Consider the following 22,869-nt stretch of genomic DNA (forward strand, 5'->3'; position numbering starts at 1 on the left):
ATTTTAGCAAGTTGTCATGCTTTTCTTTACGTTAAGATAATACCTTAATTTGTTATTACTAAAAAGAATTTTTTGCTCAACCCTCTAACCGTAAGGTTAAGTGAAGAGAAAAGTTTTGAAGTAATAGTTGTCAAAACTTTCAGTTCTAATAATATCTAATAATGAATTAATTCATTAGTAATATAGATCCTTTAAGTGAAGGTGGACTCCTTTTTAATTATTGTTATTTTTAGTGTTGTAAAGTGTTAAAATACTAATTGAAAATAGTAGAACTAAAGAAGATAAATCTAAGTTTTGAAGGAAAGAATAATATATAGATGTATATGCAATAAATCCTATTAGTATGAATAAGGCATAATTTGTAACAACACCTGTATTCAGACTAGAAATGATTTTACTAATTTTTATTAATAATTTTTCTAGACCAAAAGGTCCTAAAAGTTCTATACTTCCTTTATCTAAGATCTTTGTTGTTTGACCTCCCATATTTAAAACTAAGTTTACAATAAATTTATTATAGAAATATTCAACTAGGAAACGTTGGTTAAAGAATCCATAAATAGTATGACCTAAATTAGATAATTTAAAGCTGTTTATTAAATTAGGGAAGAATTCTGAATAAATTATAGCTATAGCTGTAAATGAAACTGTAAAGAATAAAGGTAATAATTTAAATGTAGTAGGCACAGCAAATTCTGTATCTATTAATATTTCATGTATAGGGTGAATAAATATACTGTTATCTGTAAAGAATCCTGAACCTAAACCTATAAAAATATCTTTAGTTATATATCCAAAGTATATAGAGAAAATAGCTAATACTACTAAAGGTAAGCTTAAGAATATATCACCTTCATGAGCATGTTTATAAGAAACTATATTTCCGTTAGGGTTAGCTAAGAAAGTTAGATATAAAACTTTAACAGAATATAAAGTAGTAAATATCGCACCTATAACAGCAATAACGTAAACAGCAATACTACTAAAGTAATATTGTCCATAGGCGGATTCTAATATAAAATCTTTACTATAGAATCCTGTCATAAAAGGGAAAGCTACTAAACTAAGACTTGCTATTAATATAACAGAATAAGTTAATGGTAAGAATGCTCCTAATCCACCGTATTTTCTTAAATCTTGGTTATCAGCTACTGCATGAATAACTGCACCTGCCCCTAAGAATAATAATCCTTTATAGAAAGCATGATTAACTAAATGAAATAAAGCTATATTATAAGAAGATAAACCAATAGCAATAACCATCATACCTAATTGACTCATAGTAGAGTAAGCAATTATTTTTTTTATATCTTGTTGGAATAAACCTACAAGAGAACTAAATACAGTTGTTATTGCACCTAATCATAGACATATTAATAATACAGTAGAACTATATTCAATTAAAGGAGATGAACGTATTAATAAATATACTCCAGCAGTAACCATAGTAGCCGCATGAATTAAGGCAGAAACAGGTGTAGGACCTTCCATAGCCATAGGTAATCAAATATGAAGACCTACTTGAGAACTTTTCGCCATAGCACCTATTAATAAGCATATACCTATTATAGTAACAATGTTTTCATTAATATAAGGACTTAATGAAAATACTGTAGTATAGTCTAAGTTACCTAAAGATCATAATATTGCAAACATACCTATAGTTAAAAGACAATCCCCTACTCTATTAGTTAAGAAAGCAGACATAGAACTTTGGTTAGCAGCTATTCTAGTAAACCAGAAACTAACTAAAAGATATGAACAAACTCCAACACCTTCTCATCCAACAAACATTAATAAATAATTATTAGCTGTTACAAGTATGATCATCATAAAAGTAAACAAGCTTAAATAACTAAAAAATCTTTGATTGTGAGGATCTGCACTCATATAACTTATAGAGTATATATGAACCAGAGAACTAATTATTAACACAGGAATTAACATTGAAACTGTTAAGCTATCGAATTGGAAGCTTCAAACAATGTTAAATGATTCACTGTTTATTCAAGGAAATAAATGTAAGTACACAGGACTATTGTTAAATCCTACTTCAAAAAACGCCACGATAGCTAAAGTTGTTGTAATTATTATACTTGAACAACCTAAAAAACGTGCTCCACTAACTCCGACTTTTCTTCCAAAAAATCCGGAAACTATTGATCCTAATAAGGGTAAAAAAATTATACTTAAATACATTATTTATATTCTATTGCTATACTTCCTCTTAATCTATAAAAAGCAACTAAAATACCTAAACCTATTGCGGATTCCGCTCCAGCAATAACTATAATATATATAGCATAAGTTTGCCCTATTATGTCATCCATATTTACAGAGCTTACTAATATCAAAAATGTTATAGATAATAACATTATTTCGATAGAAATAAGCATTAATATGATATTTTTTCTATTAAATACGAACCCTAAGATTCCTATTAAAAAAAGTATTAAAGTTAAACTCATAATTTTTATTTTTTTTATATCAAACTATTCGGGTACAATATATAAATATATTGCTAATACAAATATTTTAATCCCTTAGGATTAAAATACAAGTACCTATAAGGTATATGAGACTCGAACTCATATTTTAGCAAGTTGTCATGCTTTTCTTTACGTTAAGATAATACCTTAGGTCTAGTTAGTTTATTACTAACTAGACAACTCTTTCAGAGATTGTACATAAAACGAGTAAAATATTGAAGGAATCTCCAATAATTATTCTTGTTCGATTTAAATCCACAAACTATTATCATCTCTATTATATCCTGTAGACTATAATAGTATTATTTTCTAGATTATAGGATAGAGCTGTAATGACTATAACTTACATTACTGTGATAAAAGTCATGATAAGAAATTTTCTAAGCTAACTGATTCTATTACAATTGGCATAGAAGAATGTAATATTCCACATATTTCAGAACATTGTCCGTAGAACACTCCAGGTCTGTTAATGAATGCAGAAACTTGATTTAATCTACCAGGGTAAGCATCACATTTTATACCTAAAGCTGGAGCAGCATAAGAATGTATAACGTCTCCAGAAGTTATAACAAATCTAATATGTGTTTCTTCAGGAACAATTACTCTGTTATCAACTTCTAACATTCTTAAAGCACCTTCTTCTAAGTCAGATTCTGGCACGATATATGAATCAAATTCTATAAATTCGTCACTAGAATCTAAGAAATCAGGGTATTGGTAACTTCAATATCATTGGTGACCTTCTACTGAAATAGTCATAGAAGGGTCATTAACTTCATCCATTAAATATAATAATTTAAATGAAGGGAATGCGATTAATATTAATATAATAGCAGGTGTTATAGTTCATATTAATTCTATTAAAGTACCATGATTTAAATATTTATGAGAAATAGGTGACTTAGTTTCTACAAAGTATCTTATTATAGAAAATAATACTCAACCTACGGCAAATAATATTAATACTAAATAGTACATAATATTATCATGTAATTCTACTAGTCCTTCCATTTGAGGAGTAGCACTATCTTGGAAATAAATCCCTCACGCGTGTGGGGCGTCTAAGTGATAAACTAAGCTTTTTATAAATAAATTCATATTTTAATTATAAGTTTACGTACTTTTCCTATATTATTCATAAAGGAATTATAATTGAATGGGTTTTACCCTGTAAAGTTAGATTATGCAACGTAAAGTAATAAGAAAGCCATCATTAAAGCGAATAAACCTGTAGCTTCCGAGAAAGCAAATCCTAATATAGCGTATGAGAATAATTGACCTCTCATTGAAGGATTTCTTGCTACACCTAAAATTAAAGCACCGAAAACTACACCTATTCCTACTCCAGCTCCTATTAACCCTGTTGTAGCTAAACCTGTTCCTATTATTTTGGCAACTTGTATCATGTATTATGTATTAAAAGATATTTGTTTATGGTGCCATTTTAAAGGCAAATAGGCTGTATTACTAATCATTTTGTAATTTTTAGGCTGCGAAGCCGCATGTATGAATTTAGGCTAAACCATGAATTTGTATACAGAGTAAATTTATTTACTCTTAAGATAAAGACAAGTAAATCCTAGGATTTACTATCTTTGCGGAAGTGAGCAAATATTAACATGATTATAGCTACTTTGTTAATATTGGTAATAAAACCAACTTACTCTATACTGCTATCCTATAGTTAAATTATAAGCCGTGTTTTTTGAGTTAGATAGAAGTATTAAATACATTATTATATAGAATATATTAAAAAAATACCTGTACATTAAGAAAAGTAATGTATTTAAGATGATTTTTTTCAACTTAATATGGTTTCTATATCTTTAGAAGTCAAGGGTGGAGAGTTAGAAGTTTTATAATCTTGGGATAAAGAATCCTGTAATTCAGGTCTATTTTTCCCATTTCAACTATTAAGTCTCATAATCTCTTCCTTTATATTTTTTTGTTCTTCCTTATCATTCATATACAAGGCCTTTTTAATTTCTAGGTGTGTCATATTTGACTCTTTAGAACTTAAATAATATTTATGATTTAAACATTGAAATTTATTATATGCTACGTTAAATACTTTACAAGGTTGATTAGGTAACTCGACTCCTAAACCTATATATCTATTCTGATTTATTTTTATAAAAAATTGACCCTTCTCGCCCTTCATAGATCTCCCTAGCTTAGTATCAAAAGGTGGATACCTATTATTACCTTTTGGAGTATATTTAACACATATTTTCTCGTTTTGATCTCAATCATTAATAAATATAGGCTGAAAATATCTTTGTTTAGAATATCAATCAAAATTGCTCTCTGGAGAACCATTGTTATGATATGTATGTTTAAGTATTATATGATGAGGGTCTGATATTGGAGTCAAAGAGGTATCGGCCTTATTAAGTTTATACAAAGGTATTAAATAATCTTTGCTAAACGGGAAAGGCACAATATTAGGTTTACCATCGCTTAAATCAAAAAAGATAGAACTAAAACTTACAGGATAAATTTCTTTACCATTAGGACATACAAAAACAACGTATTCTGAGAAATCTCTAATCTGTAATATAAAATGTAAAATCTTCATTTCTACTTCGTTAAACTTTACTTCTTCTTTTATCCTTTGTTTATCATTGTGGCTTAGCCCCTTAAAAGCTTCGATAATATGAGATCCTGAGAAAGTTCTTATAGGTGGCAAAGGTAAAAGCCCTTCTTTTTCCCGAGTTCCTCAATCTGAAGTAGTAATACCTGATTTACCCGTTTCATCTAAATGAAATACGGGAAAAGTAGAAATCCAAGTAATAAAAATTTTATGACTAGCAGAGAAAATATTAAATAAAACTAGTTTAATAGAATATCATATTTGTGAATTAAAGATATCCTCAATTATATATGTTATTAAATTAAGTCTAGTAGTTAGTATTGTAATTACTAATTGACTGACAGTTAAAGGTAATACAAGGGGCATAAAAAAGAGTAGATTTAAACGAAGAAGATAAAATGAAGATATTAATAAAAAACAATTAAGTAAAGTCTTTTTTAAACCATCTTTTTGTACTTTTTTTACATAAGCCAAAGTTATAATTATAATACTAAGAATTGCACATATATACTGTAAAGATTTATCATCATTTATAGTTATATAATTTTGGTTATTTGTCATATATATGGCCGATGTTATTACAAAGATAACCAATATTTTTATAAAAATTGAGATTAAAAAGGCTAAAAAAGAAAATTTTTGGTGATTATATACATAATAAATGTAATATATAGACAAGTAAAGAAATAATATAAATCCTTGAAAGATAAATTTGGAATAAATGCATAAATATTCATTTATAAATTGAATAAAAGAGTATTCAGCTATTGAAAGTCTAACAATAACTGAAAGTGTTATAGTAAATACTATAATTGCTAATAAAATATTAAAAATTGTTTGTTGTTTTTTCATCATGTGTTTAGAGATTAATTCTGTGAATAAGTATTGACAAAAGAATTTGATTTATATGAATCAACGACGGATTGTCTACTATCTATTTTTAATGCATTTTTACCTAATTCGAATACAAACCCTACAGTAATAATACCAGTAAATATAAGTACAACTATTAATCCGTATATACCATTATCGTATTCGCTAACACCAAATGGATATATTACTAAAATTTCTAGATCTAATAATAAATAAACTAAGGCAAAAATAAAGAATTTTATACCAAATTGAGTTCTATTTTGACCTAAGAAACTATGAAAACCACATTCAAATATACTATATTTTTCTTGATAAGGGTTATGTGGAGCTAAAACGAAGTTAAGAACTAAAAAAAGGAAAGTCAATATAAGTACAAATACAAAAAAAAATGTCATACTACTCATTAATAATTAAATAAAATTTGTACCAATATGGTACCCATGCTTAATCATTCAGTATTTATAAATATAAATAATAATATAACTAAAGTAATAACAGAAATAACAAAAGCCATAGGACTAGCTATAACTATGTTATTATGTTTAAATTCTATAGATTTAATAAAATTATTATATTTATCATAAATATTTCCGTGTAAAGTTAAATTTTCCAATAAAGGATTAACTTTATACTCTGGTTTGTAGAAGAAAATTTCTTTTACAATAGTTAAATAATATACCCCACCAACAACACTAGTTAAAATAGCAATTAAAGTTATAAATATATATCCTTTATCTAAAGCTGCGCTTAAAACCATTTGTTTTCCAAAGAATCCTACCATAGGTGGTATACCCATGAAAGAGAATATTGTAATAGCAAAACTTATAGCTAATAAAGGATTTATATAAAAGTATCCTCTTAATTGATTAATTAATTGTACTGGAGAATTATTTTTATCTAAAAGTTCTTCATGTTCTTTATTAGTAGTTACATAACGATAGAAAGAAAATCCTATAGCTATTACTATCATAAAGGCATTTAAATTACTTATAGTATATTGTGTTAAATAAAATATGAAAGCTTGAGTAGATTCTATACTTGATATACCTAAAGCTAATAACATATAACCAACATGAGATATAGTACTATAAGCAAATAATCTTTTTATTCTAAATTGTGTTAAACCTACAACTGTACCTATAATTAATGAAAATAATGAACTTATTATTAAACCAAAAGTTCAATTTACATCTGAAAAGTTATTACTTGTGTAATAAACTAATTCTAATAAGAATATTAATATAGATATTTTAGCAACTAAAGCTACAAATGTTGTAACTATAGTAGGTATAGCGTCATAAACATCAGGAGATCAGAAATGGAAAGGAGCTGCACTTATTTTAAATAAGAATCCTATACTAAAAACTAATAAAGAAAAGTTTATATAATATGGTTGATATCAGTAAGTCATATCACTAAAATCACTTATACTATTAATAACGTATAAACCATCTAAATTAGTAGTACCTGAGTTTGCGTATAATAAAGCTGTACCTAATAAGATAAAACATGAACTTAATCCACCTAATAAGAAATAAATTAAACCTCCAGTAGTTGATAATTCAGAATTTCTATAAATTGTACTTAATATATATAAACCATAACTTTGTAATTCTATTGAAAGGAATATAGATACTAAGTCATTAGTTGATATTAAGAAAACAGCACCTACAATAATAAATAATAAAATTAAAGGATATTCTATTATTTTTAAATGTTCTCCCATTTTATTAATAATTTTTGTTCTATAATAAATAAATTTATTAAACAATAATTGATTTAAAGAAGAATATTCTGAAACTCAAACTTTTCTAGGGTGAAAACTTGTTAATTGTATAATTAATATACTTATAAAATATATAAAGATATGGAAAATTTGTGTAATATTAGTTATATGAAGTAAACCTCCATGTAACCCAATTCCATTACTTACTAAAGATAAGCTCATTGTATCTTGTAAAATACAATAAACTAAAGCTAAAATAGCTACTCTATTAAAAAGTATTGAAATATCTCGTCTTATTGTGACGGCGTTGGAAAGTAATATAAATAGTATTGAAGTTATTATCATATTAAATTTTTATAACCAGGAGGGAAAATCGAATTCCCATTTTTAATGCATGAAATTAAAGTTTTAACCAATTAAACTATCCGGGTAATTATGCTTTTGCTGGGTGAATACCCTGGTTCGAACAGGGAACATACTGTGCCACAAACAGTCGATCTACCAATTGAACTATATCCACCTTATGTTGGAGTGATTCGAACACTCAATTGTAAATACCAAAAATTTATGACTTACCCATTAGTCTACAACATAATCTTATAAGGTGAATCCGACTTGAACGGATATGATACAAATATATCAAACAGGCCTAAACTGTTTATGTCTACCAATTCCATCATCACCCTTTTTAATGCTCGAGATAAGACTTGAACTTATAACCAAAATAGCTTCAATATTTTGCTCTACCAATTGAGCTTCACGAGCTTAAGTATTAAAAAAAAAAGTGGAGACATCAGGAATCGAACCTGAAATGTTGATATGCAAAATCAAAGTCTTACCAATTAAACTATATCCCCTTTATTCATTATTATCCGAAAAACGACTTGAACGTTTACGAAATTTCATCAGTATTGTTTAAGAATACCCTGTCTACCTATTCCAGCACTCGGATTTAGAGCTTGCCTACCCCTGCAGGGATCGAAGCCATGCTCCGCAATGAATAAGGCTAAAGTGAGTTGAACACTTATGATTACTGTCATGAGCAGTACACTTTACCAATTAAGCTATAGCCTCTATTATACGGATAAAGGATTCGCACCTTTGTAATTTGATCATGAGTCAAATATGTTACTATTACATCAATCCGCTTAGACTAGGCGGGGTTTGAACCCGCGTATGTAGCATTGAAAGAGCTATGTCTTTACCACTTGACTACTAATCCTCTTTGTAAGCCCAGTGCAAGTATCGCGCTTGCGTCTATTGATTACAAAACAATTGCATTACTTTTATGCTAACCAGGCTTTCATTTGTGTGAAAAGATTGTCTTCACACACACCTTTGGTGTTAATTACCTTATACCCGTTCCAAAGAACGAAAATATGGGAACTAACAAGATTAATAAAATGTAAGATATATTAATAAATAGTTACTTTAAAATTAGTACTTTGTATCTTAAGATCTCTAGATCATTACAAACAAAGCCTATTGCAATAATAATAATAATATTATGCCGTAATAGTATATTACGTGAATTAGAAATATCTTAAGGTAAGCTTCGTGCCTATATGCTTTCAGCACTTATCTTTAACTAACTTAGCTTTCCTGCCGTGCCTATAATATATATTTACTTAAGTGAAAGTAACATCCCTTATAAAAATCGAAATTTTTATAATAAATTAATATTGGGCTTATAAACAACAGGTAAACCAGAGGTTAACAATTAATATAACCTAACCTTTTGGGTTAAGTTTTTCCTGTTCCTTTCGTACAAAGGTTAATCCTTATTTTATTCAAATTCCCTCTAGAAGATAGAAACCATACTGTCTCACGACGTATTTAACCCAGCTCATGTAACTTTTTAATCGACGAACAGTCGTACCCTACATAGTTTCTGCATCCATGAGGATAAGTTAAGCCGACATCGAGGTGCCAAACCGCGCACTCATTTTGTACACTCTTGCGCAAATTAGCCTGTTCTACATGTTATCATAATAAATTTTATTTCCATTTTTCACAAAATGGTTCAGACTATGTCTTCATTTTTATTTTTACCATAACTTATTTAGTACTCTGAGCCTGACCTAAATCAGGCTACTAAATATAATTATTTACCACTTACTCAACCTTTTACGGCGAAAGATCCTACACGACGTTTTGATGTAGATAATGAATAGATTACATTTGGTTTATAATAACCTCTGTAAGTAACTGTAGATAATTTTTTATAAGAAGAATCTATATTTTTTAATCCTCCTTTTCATTTAAATTTAAATACAGATCTATCCGCTCTATTACGTTTTGTTAATCTTCCTTTAACTTCTAATCTTATACCTCCTAAATTTTTATATTTAATAGAATTAAATATTATGTTTGAAATATTGCTATGATATCTACTACGTTGTAATTTAGAATTATTATCTCCTAAATTAGAATATTTCTCTTCCAATAATGAATTTAAAGAGCAAGAACTTCCAGAATTATCCATATTTTGATTTAATATAGAAACTAAACTTAAATTTGGATAAGTATTTTCTAATAAAGATCAATCTTTAGATTTCACAATACTAGCTTTTTCCTGAATTCTATTAACTTCAGGTAATCTGGCTACTTTTAATAAACTGTCCATTACTCTTATAACATGAGATTTAGGTTTTCTCAATTTTAAACTTAAAACTTGAGTAAAAATCTCTGGATTAAAAGCCAAAGATTTTAAATTTATTATATTAAATTCGATAGTTTTATTAAATATTCTAGACAACATATTACTTAATTTATATAAGTAAATATTTCTTTCAAATTTGTATTTATTTAAATAATAATTTAATTGGTATTTTCTTAGTAAATCTATTTTATCAAAATAAGATTTTTTAAATTGTCTACTTAAATATAATCTTAAATATAAATTAAAACATTGTAAAGACTCTGTTAAAAATTTATATTTAGAAAAAAGAATTTGTTTTTGATCTTCGTTTTTAACTAAAGCAATGTTATTTGTATTAGTTAGATGTGAAGATGAGCTCGCGCTCACACCTTGTATTTTTTTCTTTAATCCATCTTTAAATGAATTTAATACTTTATCTTCTCAATATTGAGATAATTTTTTATATTGTTTATATATAATATTTTTCCCTACATTGATAGTATATAAAGTTATTATAGCTTTAGAATTTGTATGTTTTGTTTCCATTTTACTTACATAGATTTTTTTTAATAATAAACTTCTTTTTCTAGGTGATATGTATTTTGATCCTATAAATTTATTATTAGCAAAATGTAAATTAAAGTAACTTTGTATTACTTTATTAGCATTTATATTATCTATAGGCATATTTTGCATATTTTTTTTATAATATGAATAAATAGTGCTTTTTCATTCTTTAGAAACAGGAGGTAAATATTTAACTCTACCTGTATCATTAAATCTAGAATTAAATGGTATTAATTTAAACTTATTGTTTAAATTAGAACGAAAAATTTTAGCGTTTGTATTTAGAGCTTTTGCTTTCATAAAAATAAATTTTATTTTCTTTTTATCCTTTTTTTATAAGTGTATGGTAATAAAAATGTTGGGTGTTAAAAAGGATTATTGTTAGCATAACTCACCTTATAGTCGTTGAACGATTTTATCTTAAATAATTATGCCAAGATAAATTTCGCTTCAAATCTACTTAAATAAGTAATTCTTGAAATTAACCCAATATATTATCAATAATTTTAATTTTGTGGCCAGAAGCCCTAAAAATATTGAAGGACAAACATCCCTAGCGTAGCTTTTCCAATAATCCAAGATCTTTCCTTTTTGCATCTTGTGATCCTATGCCCTGCTTACGCAACTGTAAGATTTGTTGTTAATCAAACAGTAAGGCACGAATAAGCCGTTGAGCTTTTCAGGTATTTATCATTATTATTAAGAGAACTCTTAATAACTCCAAAAATATTAGAAAAATTTCATAATATTTTTTTATACCGCTACTTTCACTATAGTGAAAATCGTACCTAATATCCATCCGTATCTACAACAAGGGTAGATAAAGATAATTTTATAAGATTAAATATAGTAAAACTACATAAAATCACAAACAACGTTATAAATTTTATAACAAATAATTTTTAGACACTCCCTTTTACTCTTTAAGGGGCCTGTGCCCCACATAAACTGTCTCCTAACAATATATTCCTTACCTAAGGCTACTTTTAAGTCAGACTAGGTTAATCCTTTCTTTCCTCGAGCTTGCGCCGGGAGAATCAAAAGAATTAATTCTGAAGTATGATGTAAAAATAAAGGATTTTCATTTTTATTGAACCAATGTACCTTATAATCTGAAAATTAATCCATCATACCCTATAATTAGTAACAGTAAAGCTGCATAGGGTCTTCTCGTCTAACTAGAGGTAAACTGTATCTGCACAGTTATTCCAATTTCACTGAGTCAATCATAGAGACAGCTGTTGTATCGTTACATCATTCATGCAAGACCGCATTTAACGGCCAAGGCATTTCGCTACCTTAGGACCCTCACGTTAAGGCCGCCATTAACCGGGGGTTCCTTCAACACCAAATTTTTTGATCAATTTAGTTAAATTCGTTAACCAGCCGGCATCGGGCAGACATCACACTCAATACTTCGATTTTTAATCTTTTAGCAAAGTGCTGTGTTTTAATTAAACAGTCGTACAACACTATTTTATGCTTCTTCCTTTTTACCCGATATTAATCAGGACTAATGAGCTCTCCTTATCCCGAAGTTACGGTAGTTAGTTTGCCGAGTTCCTTTATGATTGTTAGCTCATTTACGCCTTCGTATTCTCTACTAGCTTACTTGTTTTAGTTTCTAGGTACGGTTATTTTTTCATCTTATTTTGCAATAAGATATATTACTATTTTTTCCAGCACACTTATCACTTGTAAATGTTGTCATTTAGTAAAAAAGATTTTCTCATCGTTTAAACCTTTAGATTTATAACTTAGAGGCCGTTACTTTAAGGGTATCTGCCCATCCATAAGCTTTAGGCGGAGGATTTGAAAAGGCCGATCACAAGTTTTTACCTTGTTCCCTTTCTCTTCGTGTCCTTCTTATTCGTTACTCATGTCACCATTCTCACTTGAATTGTTTGTTATATATTTCTTCACAGAAGAAATATCTTAATTTAATTCAACGTTCTGCTACCCCACAAAATTACAATAATAGATATTGTAAAATATGGACAAGGTGTCGGTATATTGTTTAGATCCGTTAAATTTTCGATGCTTTTAAAACTTAACAAGCGCTCTGTTACGAGGTCTTCAAAATTTGGCTGCTTCTAAGCCCATCTCCTTGTCGACTTTAATAAAAACCTTCTTAATTTCACTTAACTAATAATTTTGGAACCTTAACTCTTGTTCTGGGCTGTTTCCCTTTTGACATACAACCTTATCATTCTATGTCTGATAATTCAAGATCCATCTTTGCCATTCCGAGTCTACATACTCACCGATAAAATCTTCACGATCCCCCGATATATACAAATCAACATGTTGTTTTAGTTCAAGAACTAAAATGAAAACATCTTGTCTGAGATTAAATTCTGTACCTGCTAAGATGTACTCAAATTGCCTACTGTTATAGGTTTCGCAGAAAACCAGCTATCCTAGTCAGTGTTGTCTTTCACTACCTACCACAATTCTTCGGATATCTTTACAACGATAACCCGTTCGGACTTTTATAATCCTGATTGTGGTAAAATCACCAGGCTTCGGGTCTAACTTTAGACACTATTCGTTATTTTAACGATTGGTTTATCTACGCTTTCACTCGCATCTAATGTTAACTTGGTGACCCATTATGCAAAAGGTACGTTCTCACTTATTTATTTTGCTCGAACTGCTTATAAAACTACTAATTCTAATCGTTCTCTCATGATACTATTCACTATCGCTTATGTATTATATTTAGCCTTTGAGGAAGGTTCCCCATTAAATTCAAACAGTTTCTAAACCATTTTACTTATTAATATATAGGCTTCTCTACTTTCGCTCACGCTAATCGTAGAATCTCTTTTGATTTCTTTTCCTGAAGTTACTAAGATGTTTCAATTCACTTCGTTTATTAAAAAACTTCTCTTAGGGTTTATATTTAAAATAAGTTTTTAGATTCTAATAATAATTTATACTAAATTAATATAAATCATTATTTAGATTTTAGACTAAATTCTTAATTTGAGTAAATAAATCATACCCTTTAATACATAGCCAGATTTCCATAATAGTTTCTTTGTATACTTATATATTTTCATATAAATATATGTTCTATATCAATTACATTTCTATTAATTCCATATCAGATTATTGCGGTTCGAACGCAACTATTCTCCTTCCCAAAAGGAGCGCCTAACCAACCCGGCCCTAATCTGTAAAAGGTAAATTTGTGCATGCACGGTTACATTATAGCAGTTTCGTAGTTACGAAAACTCACCTTTCTGTTAATCTAGATCACAAAACAGAGAATATGGGATTCGAACCCATGATGGGAGAGTCCCATACCAGTACTCAAGGCCGGCACTTTAAACCACTCAGTCAATTCTCTTTTTTAATATAGTCGGTAGCTTTACTACACTAACTTGTTTACCTTTTAATTCTTCCAAGAATCGAACTTGAATTTCATTCTTATCAAAAATGCACTTTACCGTTAAGTTAAAGAATTTTGTGCGAAATTCACACATATACAAGAGTACTCAGACTCGAACTAAGAATTCGAAGGTTGAAGCTTCTTGTTTTACCATTAAACTATACTCTTTTTAAGGAATAAGTGACTCGAACACTTAACCTACCGTGTGTAAAACGGTTGCTCTACCATTGAGCTAATCCCTTTGGTTTTTTTGTTTTATTGTAATTACTATTGCTCCTATCATAGCTAATAATAGAATAAAACTTGCTAATATTAATCACATACTATGACTTGTATATAATATATTTCCTATACTAGATATATGACTTGTTTCGATTAAATTTCCATCTCAACTACTACTTGTAGCAAAGAATAAATCAGAGCTTCCCTCTGAACCGTTAGCTAAACTTGATATTTTATTACCATTAAATATTTTTTCAGGTGAAGCACCATTTAATGAAGTATGATATAATACATTATTTAAATAAGTTATTTGAATTATTTAAAATTGCTAAATCATATGGTAAGAATTGGAAAACTAAATAATTAAAGAAGATTGTTATAAATAAAGCTAAAGGTATACTATTTTTAGTGTTACTTTGTAACTCACTAACTCTAATATTAATTAACATTAAAATAAACAGAAATAATATAGATACCGCCCCAGATATAAACAATTAAGTAAGATAAACCTATAAAATTTAACCCTAATAATATTAAGTAAGAAGATACACTTCCAAATAATCCTATTAAAAATAGAACAGATACTATAGGATTTTTACTTACAATTGTTAAAATGGCACATAATATTGCAAATATAGAAACAATATCTAAAGCTCCTGTTTTAAACCCACTAGTATATATTTCATCTATGATAAATAAGTTAGTCATATTGTACAGAATAATTTTACCCTTTATTAGGGAAAGTGTTATAACAAGAATAAATCTTGAAAACTAAGTTTAAGTCTGTTACGGAAAGAAGACGACTCGAACGCCCAAATGTTTTCACATAATATTTAGCAAATATCTTGCCCTACCTATGGCGACCTTTCCTACAAATCTTGTTAATATCATACTTTAATAATCGAACTAAGTCGGCCTCGAACCGACATCCCTTTTCGTGACAGGAAAAGTCTTTACCAATTAAGCTATTAGATCAGATATTTACGGTTAGTTGGAATCGAACCAACACACTCTGTTTGGAAGACAGCAATCCTACCATTAAATGATAACCGTTTTATTTTACTTATATTAAATATACTGCTATTATATATATATCACTAATATTTCCAGTATATTCCGTTAGTACAAAATAGCTTATTAATAATTTAGATAGAATTAGGATAAATATATATATTAGTAAACAAGTAGGATCTATTGGATTCGAACCAATATCATAATGATTAAAAGTCATATGTATTCACCATTATACTAAAATCCCTTTTTTTTGAATACTAATAATATATTTTAGGCTACGTATGTCGAAGCCGCCGCTTGCACTGTTTTATATAATTTATTATGAACCTCAGTAATATATAGATACATATAAGAATAATCAAACAACGTCAACGAAATGTCAGTAAAGAATACCTCCTTCAAATCCTAAGTGATGGTTATCAGTTAAGTGGTAAGCGTATATTCTTCATAACCTACTCCTATAAATATTGTACCAATTATAACGTGGAATCCGTGAAATCCTGTACCAAAGTAGAAACATGAACCAAATGCACCGTCACTAATTGTGAAAGATGATACTGAATATTCTACACCTTGGAAAGCTGTAAACACTATAGCTAATACTACTGTAGCGATTGCACCGTATATAGCTCCAGCTCTGTCTCCTTGAATTAAAGCGTGGTGACTGTAAGTAACTGTAGCTCCACTAGATAATAATATAATTGTATTAAGTAATGGTAATTCAAAAGGATTTATAGGATCTATACCCATAGGTGGTCATTGTGCTCCTAATTCAACTGTAGGTGTTAAAGCGCTATGGAAGAATGCTCAGAATATAGCAACAAAGAACATTAATTCAGATACTATAAAAAGTATTACACCTAAATTAAGTCCTTTTTGTACAGCTAAAGTGTGATTACCTAAGAATGTACCTTCAGCTATTATATCTCTAAATCATAAAGTCATAGAACTTACAACTAAAAATAAACCTATGTAAGTAAATACATAAGCGTTAGCAAAATTATGCATTGCTAGTGCTGAATTTAAAGTTAAAGATAATAAACTCAGACTAGTATAAAGCGGTCAAGGAGATGGAGAAACTAAATGAAAAGGATGATCTTGAAAATTACTTCTTGTTAAATTTGTCATACTATTTTTTTTTAATTACTGAACAGCTAGGCATGGATAATTGCCATACGAATTATTTTATAATCGAGCCCTTAAGAGGAATCGAACCTCTATCATAATATTAACAGTATTATGCTCTACCATTGAGCTATAAAAGCGAACTTAGGAGACAAGAGATTCGAACTCTTAAAGCAGAAAATTGCTATTGAGTTTACAGCTCAACCCTTCTTGCCAATAAAGGAACTCTCCTTACAATATATTACATATATCCAGAGGGAGCTTGCGCCGCCTCTTGAATGGATATATATAATACATTATTTTGCATATAGCCAGAACTCTTTCGAGCGGATATATACAATCATATTTTTTAAGTTTATAAACCCCGTGCAACTTCCACTACACGAACCATATTTCGACTTAACACTAATCAGAGTAACGCATACGAAGAATTCCATTATAATATTTTAATCCAATTTATAAAAGAGATTATAACAGAATAGCAAACTTATTGCGTAAACTCCTTTCAGCATGCGACGAGTGGTTAGTACCAATCCGAGATTAAATTCACCGTGACATGGTGATTCACGATTACTAGTAATTACTTATTCATATAGTCGAGTTTCAGACTACAATCCTTGTATAATTTATATCCTCTTTTTTGAGATTAGCTAAAATTCGCATTTTCGCATCTCTTTGTTAAGGACTACGTGGCACGTCTATAGCCCACAACATAAGGGCCATGATGACTTGTCTTTTTCCTTCTTATCTTTTCCGCTATAAAGAAAGATTGCTTTATAAAACATTCTAGAAATAAAGCAAAGGATTCCGTTAATTTCATGGAAAAACCACAGTTTCACAACATTAACTGAAAACAGCCGTGCAACTCCTGTATCTATTTACTAGATATTCAAGTTGTGGTAAGGTTTTTCGTGGATCATCGAATTAAATAACATACTTCACTACTGGTGTCAGAAACGGTCTAGTGATTTCAGTTCCTGCGTTGCCACATTACTCTTGAGGTGAAATGCTTTCATTTTCATTTATAGACTAAACTTACCGCATAATGCTTTGTCTAGTCCATGGCATTCATCATTGTCTGCAAAGACTACTAGGGTGTCAAATCCTGTTCGTTCTCTATGCCTTCGTCCTCCAACGTCAGTTATTACATAAAAGACAGCCTTCGCCTTTATCAGTCCTTTTGGTATCACAGAATATAATCTCTCCACCTCAAGTACGGTCTTCTCACATATAACTCTAGTCAAGTACTCCTTTTAATTAAGGTATTTTGACCGTCTGGGTACCCTTTAAACCTATTTAATATGAATAATGCTCGTCTCTTACGTATTACCGCGACTGCTGGCACGTAATTGGTCAAGACTAGTATACATATTATCATTATTAATACGTACTTAAAACTTTATTTTTGTAGATACAATTCTATTTCGTTTACCCAAATTGCCAGTTCAGCCGTTAGGCCATTGACCAAAATTCCCCACTGCTGTACTAATTTTGCATTGGGCTTTTTTCAGACCCAATGTGACCGATCAACCTTTCAGTTACGGTTACGAGATTTTAAGGCTAGTGAAGACATCACCTTTACTACTACCTCTCTCGACGATATTAATCTTCATCCTAAAGCGGCTTTCCCATAAAATGGGGTTATAGCCTTTATTACTATGTGGGATTTTATCCCTCACTTTAAGGTAGTGAAAATATCATATACTCACCTGTACACCACTTATTAATTAAATTATTCATTAAATTAATCGTACGATTAGCATGTGTCAAGCATTTGGACAGCATTCATTCAGAGCCATCACCAAACTCATCTATATAATTATGTTGATGTCAAATACATCACTAATAAATCCAAACTTTTTGTTTTTTTAGGATAAGATCACGCTCCTTTTATGATAGATGTAAAGTACAAATTTCCTTACAGGGTTAGGAATATATTTAGTACTTACCATCCATGACCTAGTATATAAAGGTAATAAATTTGAAATATCACACTTATATAGCAGGACTGTCTTGGGATGCACTTTCAAAATATTATTATTAGCAAATTTAAGTTTAAACCTACATCATATTAAATATGATATCAAGTACATCAACATCTAATATCATACCAAAAAAATTATTAAAATCGGCTTAATCGTTCGTCCAAATTAAGATCATAAAGACCACTTTTATTAAAATTAACCTATTGGTGCTATAGTTTTTTATTCTTTCTTTGTAAATTCCACCAATTTGAATCTATTTTTTTATGAATTAAAACCACTTGTTTACCCCTATTTTAAATAGAATTAGTAACAATAAAACTAGATATAATGTTAAATTTTGAATATTTTCTCTACAAATGACCATCTTTTTTATATTGATAATTGGTAATTATCTATATACTAACTAATAACCAGGAGGACTTTCATTCTTTATCACTAAATATATGCATAATACTAAGATTTTACCTAGATTAAGCAATGGAAGGGTATATAGGATTTGAACCTATATCTTAGCGGCCGTAATGCTCTTCTTTACCATTAAGATAATACCCTTTTTATATTAATTCGACTTTTTTAGCCCGTATAGGCTAAGGCTAGAAGGTTATAACCTTCTGTTGCCGGAGACTCGTATAATTTATTCACAAAACATAGTAGAAAACTACTAAACTATGTGAATAATTAACTTGTTCATTAATGTAAGTCTAATCCGTCTTTTATATAACCGCTAGTTAAAACTACAAACACTTGAGCTTGTATAAATGCAATACCTAATTCTAAACCAGAGAAAGCAATTATAAATGCTAAAGGTACTAATCCTAAAAAGAAGAATATAAATCCAGAAGTCATAATATTGTAAGTAAATCCGGCTAATATATGTAATAACATATGACCTGATAATATATTAGCAGCTAATCTAAGCCCTAAAGAAATATTTCTAGCTAAGTATGAAATAAATTCTATTAATACTAATAAAGGTAATAAAGCTAAAGGACAACCAGCTGGTACTAATAATGAGAAGAATTTTAAACCATGTTTTTGGAATCCTAATATAGTTGCACCTAAAACTATAGTGAAACTAAGAGCGAATGTTAAAACGAAATGGCTAGTTGATGCAAAACTGTAAGGTACCATACCTATTAAATTATTTATTAATATAAATATAAATAAAGTGTAAATAAAAGGGAAGTAAACTTGACCACTTCTTGCATTTATTTGATTTACTACTATACCGTGTATAGTTGCATATAATGATTCTTGACTTATTGATCAGTTATTGCTAACTAATTTGTTATTGTTTATACTTAATATACTTATAATTAATGTGAAAACTAATCCAATTGTTAAGTATAATCCAATGTTAGTCATAGATATATGTAAATCACTTAGTATAGGTAAATCTATACTTAATAAATCTCTTATTTCAAATTGAGTTAAAGGACTAGAGATTTCTTTATGTAAATTGTTTAAACTTAAAGTATTCATATTATACTCTAAGCTTTTTATATAGGCCTTAAAATATCTAAATATCTATAATTTATTATAATCCAAATTTATCTAATAGTGTTGAGATAAAAAGACGAGATACAAATAAACTAACTATTCTTGGTAATACGTATTTAGAAAATACGTAAGTAAGTAATACAATTATAGCAAAAGCAAAAGTTACTTCGTTAATAAAATAAAAAGGTACTAATTGAGGCATTTTTTTTAATAATTATTTTTTAAATACTTATAAGATAGGCGGTGGGATTTAACCACCAGCCCGCAGTATTAATGTTTAATATAAAACTAGAAGATATAAAAATTCAGTCAAAAGACAGCTACATAGTAGCTAAACTAGTAGCCCTATGTAGTTAAGTAGCAGGCCGAAGCCTTAATGTAAATTATCTAATATAATGTCAAATAATAAATATATTGCATATACTAGACTTCCAAACTAATTTTTCATTTTTAAAGCTATAATAAACTTTTATAATTGTACATAAACTTAGGATTATACCTATATTGGTCACTAAATGCTCCATTTAAAGGGAACAATTTATTGTTCTTAGTTTAATCTAACTAAATAAACCTTTATTGTATGTTATTTAAAGTTAAAGTATTTATATTATACTCTAAGCTTTTTATATAAACTAGATATTTATTAGAAACTATAAATTAAATTAGCAACAGAATAGTGTAAACTGTCTAATATTAAAGAAGGATATATTCCAAGTATAACAGTAAATAAAACTAGTATAAACAATAATGTAAATTCTCTTTTTGTAGTGTCAAATATATTTTCTTCAAAGAATTTAGTGAAAGAACCTCCAAATGTAATTCTATTAAACATATATATAGTATATGCTGCAGAGAATACTATAGATGTAGAAGCTAATACACCTAATAATGGTAATTTTTCTACTACACCATAAAGAGACATAAATTCCCCTATAAAGTTTAATGTTAAAGGAGCTCCACAATTACCTAAAGATAATATAAAGAATAATATAGAGAATAAAGGCATAAGTTGAGCTATACCTCTGTATAAATATATCATTCTAGTACCTGATCTGTCATATAATATACCTCCAGCACATATAAATAGACCACTAGATACAAATCCGTGAGCTAATCCTAAAGCAATACTTCCTTCTATACCTTGAATTGTATTACTAAATGCACCTATTAAATATACAGCAGCGTGAGACACAGAACTATAAGCAATTAATTCTTTAACGTCTACAGTTCTTAATGTACTAAAACTTGCATATATTATAGTAATAACACCTATAGTGTATACTATAAAAGTAAGGTCTAATGTTGCTTTAGGTAATACAGGTAAAATTAATCTAAATATACCGTATAAACTTAATTTTAAAACAATTCCAGCTAGTATAATACTTCCCCCTAAAGGTGATTCAACGTGAGCTTTTAATAGTCAATTATTTAAAAATATTACAGGTGTTTTTACAGCAAATGCTAAAAATATAGCACCAAATAATATGATTTGAGTAGTATAATCAAAATTTGTTTTAAATAACGCGTCAAAATCTGTTGTACCCATTATAGAATACATGGCTAAAATAGCTAATAATAAGAATAAAGATCCTCATACTGTATATAAGAAAAAGTAATAACTTGCTCTTACTTTATTACTAGATCCAAATAAACCTATTAATAAAAATAAAGGAGGTAAAATACTTTCGAAAAAGATATAGAATAATAATATATCTGCAACTAAAAAACATCCTAATAATAATGTTTCTAGTAATAATATAGTATTTAAATAAAATTTCACATTTTCTTTTATAGAGTTTCAATTCGATAATAAAGCAATAGGCATTATTATAGTTGTTAATAATACAAAATAGATAGAAATACCATCTACTCCTAAATAAACATCAAATAATTGTACATTATAGTGTTCTTGTACAAATTGAAATTGATTTGTACTTGAATTGAAAAATATATAAACGATAAAAGATAAAATCATATTTACACTAGAAGTTACTAATGCTATTTGTTTGTAAAGTGTTACATTTTCTACATTAGAGTTAGTGGCCGAAGGCCCGCCTTCATAAGAAGTAAGACTAGATATAATAAATATACCTATAATTGGAATAATAAGTAAAAGCGATAATAACATTATTTAAAAATTATTTTTTAACAAGGTCTTAATATGTATCATAATAGGAAATTATGATGTATAAGTAATGCTTGCGACTTCGTCGCATACACATAAATACGACTAAAAATTAAAATCGAAAAATTAGATAGTAATATTTATTACAAAGATATCAAATGCGTATAAAGTACAAGGTAATAATACAATGAAAGCAAATAATAAAGGTAATAATACTGTTCAACAGAATGACATTAATTGGTCAAAACGTATTCTAGGGAATGAAGCTCTAACTCATATAAAAATGAAAACTAAAAGAGAACTTTTTGCACCTAAGATAAGACTAGAAAATAAACCACTTTCAGCAAAAGCGCTTACAAAATTTTTCAGGTTATTATATTCTGGAGATAATACTCAATCTATATCAAATACATAAGCTCATAAGTTATTTATTAAATTAAATCAGTATAATAGATTAAATCCTAATAAGTAACCACCTAAAAATAATATACTTGTTAATATACACATTAATAAAATACTACCATATTCAGCTAAGAAGAAGAACACAAATACAACTGCAGCGTGTTCTGTCATAAACCCACTAACTAATTCAGATTCAGCTTCAGCTAA

The 22,869-nt window shown here is 28.5% G+C and overlaps 14 non-coding genes across 14 annotated transcripts; all 14 read right to left on the bottom strand.

Moving 5' to 3' along the window:
- Nucleotides 1–8,042: 8,042 nt before the first annotated feature.
- ColSpa_tRNA_343 lies at nt 8,043–8,115 on the bottom strand. The gene has a single exon. It is a non-coding gene; the product is annotated as a tRNA-Met (tRNA).
- Nucleotides 8,116–8,131: 16 nt separating this feature from the next.
- On the bottom strand, nt 8,132–8,204 carry ColSpa_tRNA_342. The gene has a single exon. It is a non-coding gene; the product is annotated as a tRNA-His (tRNA).
- Nucleotides 8,205–8,376: 172 nt separating this feature from the next.
- ColSpa_tRNA_341 lies at nt 8,377–8,449 on the bottom strand. The gene has a single exon. It is a non-coding gene; the product is annotated as a tRNA-Phe (tRNA).
- A 20-nt stretch (nt 8,450–8,469) lies between these two features.
- On the bottom strand, nt 8,470–8,541 carry ColSpa_tRNA_340. The gene has a single exon. It is a non-coding gene; the product is annotated as a tRNA-Ala (tRNA).
- Nucleotides 8,542–8,833: 292 nt separating this feature from the next.
- On the bottom strand, nt 8,834–8,906 carry ColSpa_tRNA_339. The gene has a single exon. It is a non-coding gene; the product is annotated as a tRNA-Glu (tRNA).
- Nucleotides 8,907–8,914: 8 nt separating this feature from the next.
- Nucleotides 8,915–8,985, bottom strand: ColSpa_tRNA_338. The gene has a single exon. It is a non-coding gene; the product is annotated as a tRNA-Thr (tRNA).
- Nucleotides 8,986–14,161: 5,176 nt separating this feature from the next.
- On the bottom strand, nt 14,162–14,247 carry ColSpa_tRNA_337. Its single transcript has one exon. It is a non-coding gene; the product is annotated as a tRNA-Ser (tRNA).
- A 139-nt stretch (nt 14,248–14,386) lies between these two features.
- Nucleotides 14,387–14,457, bottom strand: ColSpa_tRNA_336. Its single transcript has one exon. It is a non-coding gene (tRNA).
- Nucleotides 14,458–14,459: 2 nt separating this feature from the next.
- ColSpa_tRNA_335 lies at nt 14,460–14,531 on the bottom strand. The gene has a single exon. It is a non-coding gene; the product is annotated as a tRNA-Val (tRNA).
- Nucleotides 14,532–15,413: 882 nt separating this feature from the next.
- ColSpa_tRNA_334 lies at nt 15,414–15,486 on the bottom strand. Its single transcript has one exon. It is a non-coding gene; the product is annotated as a tRNA-Asp (tRNA).
- Nucleotides 15,487–15,493: 7 nt separating this feature from the next.
- Nucleotides 15,494–15,564, bottom strand: ColSpa_tRNA_333. The gene has a single exon. It is a non-coding gene; the product is annotated as a tRNA-Gly (tRNA).
- A 132-nt stretch (nt 15,565–15,696) lies between these two features.
- Nucleotides 15,697–15,769, bottom strand: ColSpa_tRNA_332. The gene has a single exon. It is a non-coding gene; the product is annotated as a tRNA-Lys (tRNA).
- Nucleotides 15,770–16,719: 950 nt separating this feature from the next.
- Nucleotides 16,720–16,790, bottom strand: ColSpa_tRNA_331. Its single transcript has one exon. It is a non-coding gene; the product is annotated as a tRNA-Asn (tRNA).
- A 2,326-nt stretch (nt 16,791–19,116) lies between these two features.
- On the bottom strand, nt 19,117–19,187 carry ColSpa_tRNA_330. The gene has a single exon. It is a non-coding gene; the product is annotated as a tRNA-Arg (tRNA).
- Nucleotides 19,188–22,869: the final 3,682 nt, after the last annotated feature.

Source organism: Colletotrichum spaethianum (assembly GCF_022836535.1).
Source record: "Colletotrichum spaethianum MAFF 239500 DNA, contig77, whole genome shotgun sequence".
Taxonomy (NCBI): Eukaryota; Fungi; Ascomycota; class Sordariomycetes; order Glomerellales; family Glomerellaceae; genus Colletotrichum; species Colletotrichum spaethianum.